The following is a 6,000-nucleotide window of genomic DNA, read 5'->3' as shown; positions in this document are numbered from 1 at the left end:
GAACTGATATGCTGCAGAAAATAAAACGCTGCAAATAAGGATGGAAATTTCCGGATCATGTGCACAACACTTCAGAAAAGTCATTAATTACCATTGCTTATGTAATCCATTGCATTTTTGGAGCATTTCCGTTCGGAAAATGCTGTGGAAACGCTACAAATCCACATCGTGTGCAGATAGCGTAAATCTGAAAATTTAATATGCGCAACGTGTGCACTAGACTTCAGGATTCTCATTCATTTTACTGGCATCAGGAAAACCTTCACGTTTTGTGACAAATTTGCACTGAAAAAACACAGCAAAAATGTAATGTGTGCACCCAACCTTTAGGCAATGTTCACAAATTACTGTTTTGCTGGGTTTCTTTTCTGCATTTTTTTAATGCAAATTTTAAGCTGTGCTTTACAGTGCCAGCAAAAGCTATGAGATCTCAGAAATTTCATGCACACACATAGTTTTTTTCCTGACCGAATAGGAATACTGCTGCGTTTCTGCAACCAGCAGTATGTCACTTTACTTGTTTCTGCAGCATTTTTTCACCCATAGAAAGCAATGTGTAAGTCCAAAAATGTAGCAAAAAATGCAGGCATCACATATTGCTGCATTTTTGGTGCAAAAACCTAAGGAAGTTGCATCATGTTTTTTTTTGTTTTGTTTTTTTGGGGGGTGGGGGAAGGGGGGGGGGAGACAGTAAACTTTATCAGCATGCACAAGAGACAAAAATGCAGCAAATACGTAGCCAAAACACAATTTTTGGAAGCAGCTACTTTACTGACAAGAAAGTAAGTTTTGCCTTTAGCATGAAAAATATGCGAAAATGCAATGTGTGAACATAGCCTTAACCCTAGAACGCATGACGTTAAAAATATACATATTAACGTATTGGGGGCCTTTTAGGCCCCCATGCACATAATGTAGAAAAACACACTTAAATAACTTTCACAAGTTTATTTCAAAATTGCTCAATAAAATATGAATAGTGGACAAAATTTTAATTATAATTTTTCACAGAAAACACCAAAAAATCTTTTATTTCCCAAATTTCACACAAAGACATGAAAACACACAAAAACGCATTGAAATCTATAGCAAACTAGCTGCAGCTACATTCTTATTCTAACTTTATTTTCTATTATATTAGTCTTCCAAACAATTCTGACATGTTATTTTTTTCAGAAGTTTTGTGCAATTTTTGATAAATATGTTCCAGATATAATACAGTATAACTGATAGGGGCTAATTTGTCTGTTTCAAACCTCGCTGCACAAGTTCGCTTATCAAAGCGAATGATTCTTCTAATTTCCTCATATCTGCCCACTGACATTGTCGCCTTATAGTGTGGAATGGATCAGAAAGTGGGTCCAGAAATAATTCTCGTATTGGGACATCATACGATTTTTGACTCCCTGCCAGCAGTAAAAGTCCAATATATGCATAAAGTTCCTCTTTTGAGATATTTGTCCAGGACTTATTTTTTGCAGAAGCGATACGTCTTCATTCTAGGTATGAACATAATAGGACCTCTTCTGCAATATTGTCAGAAAAATAAGTACAGAATGCATCTTTAGGGGTAAAGTAACTGGGACTTCCCACAGCTCCTTGAGCCTGTCTCACAATATTGTATGTTGGAGTACGTCCGACTAATGTAGGATTACTGTCCCAAAAAACATTCGTTTTGGATGTTCTGCTTATCACTCCTTGAGGATCCACTAGATTCACTTCATCATCAGAAGAATCACTGGATGAGGATGTTTGATTAGCTGGTGGCAGATATTCTTCATCAGACAAAGATAGTTCACTTTCATCATCGCTTTGAAACATAATCGCTTCAATCTCTTGGTCAGTCATACACTTGGAGGAAGAGTGTGCCATTGCTGACTAGATGTTAGCAAACTAAAAGAAAAAACAATGAACAGAATCAGGGTTGTCCACTCTTTGCTTGTGTGTGACACACTGTAAGTGTAATGTCCCCCCTTTCTTCCTCTCACCCTCAGCAGCTCTTACCTTTTATACTTTTAGGTGGTGTACAATTATCTGGATTTTCGTGGCTCACAAGCTCTAGCCTTTGCAAGCTTCTTAGAAACAGAAACTGAAAATGAATCAGATTTCCTCTCAACAGCTTATCTTATCACAGGTCCTTCAGCAATTAGCTCACAGTGTATACTGTCCTCAGTACTTTATACACAGCTCATTACTGTGTTCCGAAGGACCTGAGGTGAGGTCATGGCCTTATCACTCCCTCAAAAAATCACATGACATTCTCACATGTTATTATTCACACCCTGGCCCTTCCACCAGCATTACTGAGTACAAATAAAGTAACTTGAGACACAAGCACTACTGAGAACATGATAAAAATAGCGGGGGCCTAAAAGGCCCCCAATTCGTACAGATGTAGTTTTCACCAAACAAGCATTGTTACACCATAATACCTATGAAAAAAATTATATGAACAACTGGATATTATCAACAACGACATACTTGAGGAATACCTGGAGTTTCAAAATTCTAGCTAAAGTAATTTTGCAGATAATAGCAAAAATGTAAGCATGGGGGCCTAAAAGGCCCCCAATATGCGTTCTATACCTCCCAACTTTTGAAGAAGGCAAAGAGGGACTAAGGTAGCGGCGCATGCAGCGGCAAATTTTAGGCCACGCCCCCTGCCCATACCCATGTTGCAACTAGTCACACCCATATCCATGCCCCAACCTGTTGTGAATTCTGTGGCAGAGCTCCCTCCTGTGGTCACAAGTGGTACTTCGGCTGGTTCTCTCTGTGAGCTTCCGTTGGTGGAGGAAAGTGGTACTGCGGCTTCTGAGTTTCCTTCCTCAGGTGATGTGGTGAAGTCGTTAGGTGCTTCTCTATTTAACTCCACCTAGTGCTTTGATCCTGGCTTCCAGTCAATGTTCTAGTATTGGACCTGTTTCCTCCTGGATCGTTCCTGTGGCCTGCTGCTCTGCATAGCTAAGTTCCTCTTTGCTATTTGTTTGCTGTTTTTTTTCTGTCCAGCTTGTCAATTTGTTTTTTTCTGCTTGCTGGAAGCTCTGGGATGCAGAGGGTGTACCTCCGTGCCGTTAGTTCAGTGCGGAGGGTCTTTTTGCCCCCTTTGCGTGGTTTTTGTAGGGTTTTGTGTTGACCGCAAAGTTACCTTTCCTGTCCTCGCTCTGTTCAGAAAGTTGGGCCTCACTTTGCTAAATCTATTTCATCTCTATGTTTGTCTTTTCATCTTACTCACAGTCATTATATGTGGTGGCTGCCTTTTCCTTTGGGGTATTTCTCTGAGGCAAGGTAGGCTTATTTTCTATCTTCAGGCTAGCTAGTTTCTCAGGCCGTGCCGAGTTGCATAGGCAGCGTTAGGCGCAATCCACGTCTGCTTTTAGTGTGGTTGGAGAGGATTAGGGATTGCGGTCAACAGAGTTCCCACGTCTCAGAGCTCGTTCTTGTTTTTTGTGTTATTGCCAGGTCACTGTATGTGCGCTGACCTCTATGTCCACTGTGGTACTGAATTACCTTTCATAACAGTACTGGAAGCCAAAGTACTAATGATTCTCAATAGAGGGAAAAAAGAAGTTCTGAGACCATTTTTTTTTCTTTGCACTGTGTTTTGCCTTTTTTTTCCCCTAGACATTTGGGTGGTTCAGGACACAGGTGTAGCAATGGACATTAAAGGTCTGTCTTCATGTGTGGATCAGCTCACGGCAAGAGTGCAAAGTATTCAAGACTTTGTGGTTCAGAATTCTATGTTAGAACCGAGAATCCCTATTCCTGATTTGTTTTTTGGAGATAGAACTAAATTTCTGAGTTTCAAAAATAATTGTAAACTATTTCTGGCTTTGAAACCTCGCTCCTCTGGTGACCCAGTTCAACAAGTTAGGATCGTTATTTCTTTTTTGCGTGGCGATCCTCAGGACTGGGCATTTTCCCTTGCGCCAGGGGATCCTGCATTAAGTAATATCGATGCATTTTTCCTGGCGCTCGGATTGCTGTACGATGAGCCTAATTCTGTGGATCAGGCAGAGAAGAATTTGCTGGCTCTTTGTCAGGGTCAGGATGAAATAGAGGTATATTGTCAGAAATTTAGAAAGTGGTCCGTACTCACTCAGTGGAATGAAGGTGCGCTCGCAGCTATTTTCAGAAAAGGTCTCTCTGAAGCCCTTAAAGATGTCATGGTGGGATTTCCTATGCCTGCTGGTCTGAATGAGTCTATGTCTTTGGCCATTCAGATCGGTCGACGCTTGCGCGAGCGTAAATCTGTGCACCATTTGGTGGTATTACCTGAGCTTAAACCTGAGCCTATGCAGTGCGATAGGACTTTGACCAGAGTTGAACGGCAAGAACACAGACGTCTGAATGGGCTGTGTTTCTACTGTGGTGATTCCACTCATGCTATCTCTGATTGCCCTAAGCGCACTAAGCGGTTCGCTAGGTCTGCCACCATTGGTACGGTACAGTCAAAATTTCTTCTGTCCGTTACCTTGATCTGCTCTTTGTCATCGTATTCTGTCATGGCATTTGTGGACTCAGGCGCTGCTCTGAATTTGATGGACTTGGAGTATGCTAGGCGTTGTGGGTTTTTCTTGGAGTCCTTGCAGTGTCCTATTCCATTGAGAGGAATTGATGCTACGCCTTTGGCCAAGAATAAGCCTCAGTACTGGACCCAGCTGACCATGTGCATGGCTCCTGCACATCAGGAGGTTATTCGCTTTCTGGTGTTGCATAATCTGCATGATGTGGTCGTGTTGGGGTTGCCATGGCTACAAGTCCATAATCCAGTTTTAGATTGGAAATCCATGTCTGTGTCCAGCTGGGGTTGTCAGGGGGTACATGGTGATGTCCCATTTCTGACTATTTCGTCATCCACCCCTTCTGAGGTTCCTGAATTCTTGTCTGATTACCTGGATTTATTTGATGAGCCCAAGTCCGATACCCTACCTCCGCATAGGGATTGTGATTGTGCTATCGATTTGATTCCTGGTAGTAAATTCCCAAAAGGTCGACTGTTTAATTTATCTGTGCCTGAGCACGCCGCTATGCGGAGTTATGTGAAGGAGTCTTTGGAGAAGGGGCATATTCGCCCGTCATCGTCGCCATTGGGAGCAGGGTTCTTTTTTGTAGCCAAGAAGGATGGTTCACTGAGACCTTGTATAGATTACCGCCTTCTAAATAAGATCACGGTTAAATTTCAGTACCCCTTGCCGTTGTTATCTGATTTGTTTGCTCGGATTAAGGGGGCTAGTTGGTTCACCAAGATAGATCTTCGTGGTGCATATAATCTTGTGCGTATTAAGCGAGGCAATGAGTGGAAAACTGCATTTAATACGCCCGAGGGCCATTTTGAGTATCTAGTAATGCCATTCGGACTTGCCAATGCTCCATCAGTGTTTCAGTCCTTTATGCATGACATCTTCCGAGAGTACCTGGATAAATTCCTGATTGTGTACTTAGATGACATTTTGATCTTCTCGGATGATTGGGAGTCTCATGTGAAGCACGTCAGAACGGTGTTTCAGGTCCTGCGTGCTAATTCTTTGTTTGTGAAGGGATCAAAGTGTCTCTTTGGTGTTCAGAAGGTTTCATTTTTGGGGTTCATCTTTTCCCCTTCTACTATCGAGATGGATCCTGTTAAGGTCCAAGCCATCCATAATTGGACTCAGCCGACATCTCTGAAAAGTCTGCAAAAGTTCCTGGGCTTTGCTCATTTTTATCGTCGCTTCATCTGCAATTTTTCTAGTATTGCTAAACCATTGACCGATTTGACCAAGAAAGGAGCTGATTTGGTCAATTGGTCTTCTGCTGCTGTGGAAGCTTTTCAAGAGTTGAAGCGTCGTTTTTCTTCTGCCCCTGTGTTGTGTCAACCAGATGTTTCGCTTCCGTTCCAGGTCGAGGTTGATGCTTCTGAGATTGGAGCAGGGGCTGTTTTGTCGCAGAGAAGTTCTGATTGCTCGGTGATGAAACCATGCGCCTTCTTTTCCAGGAAGTTTTCGCCTGCTGAGCGTAATT

The sequence above is a fragment of the Ranitomeya imitator genome, chromosome 5 (genome assembly GCF_032444005.1).
Source record: "Ranitomeya imitator isolate aRanImi1 chromosome 5, aRanImi1.pri, whole genome shotgun sequence".
Taxonomy (NCBI): Eukaryota; Metazoa; Chordata; class Amphibia; order Anura; family Dendrobatidae; genus Ranitomeya; species Ranitomeya imitator.
The sequence above is the reverse complement of the archived record's forward strand: the minus strand, read 5'-3'. Positions refer to the sequence as shown.